Below are 537 nucleotides of genomic sequence, written 5' to 3'. Positions count from 1 at the left end.
TTTTTGTGTAGTGTAGGGAAATAGCTTACGTATCAAAAAGTGTAAGCATCCCCGTACGTAGAATTAAGGGGGAAAAAACCAAAGGGACAAACGTACAATTCGTGTGATATAATGATGAAAAAAAATTCCTGTGGGAAAACGACAAAAAATGGAAATCATCGATGGAGGGTGACCCCACTAACAAAGACTTCTGGAATTACCCTTTTTTCGATAAAAAGATCCTTCATAAAAAAGGAATCTAACAAAGAAAAAAAAAATTTTTTGGAAAAATCGTATTTTTTTGTCCTTTCCCAAACCGGGGCTGTTTCATCCAAGAGGGAAATAATGTCATTCCCGGGTTTTTCCCCAAAAGGAACCCCAAGCTACATCGGGCGAGGAATCGAGATATGGGTTATGAGAAAAATAGGATTTTTTTTAAACCATAATCGCCGTGCATCAAGGCGTTATGCTATAATATCTCAAAAAAATACGGGGTGTTTGGGGAATGATGGGGCTGAAAACGTTTTAAGCTATTGAAAACCAAAAACCAAATAAAAC

This window comes from Penaeus monodon, chromosome 29 (genome assembly GCF_015228065.2).
Source record: "Penaeus monodon isolate SGIC_2016 chromosome 29, NSTDA_Pmon_1, whole genome shotgun sequence".
NCBI lineage: Eukaryota > Metazoa > Arthropoda > Malacostraca > Decapoda > Penaeidae > Penaeus > Penaeus monodon.
This window is presented reverse-complemented; position numbering follows the sequence as displayed.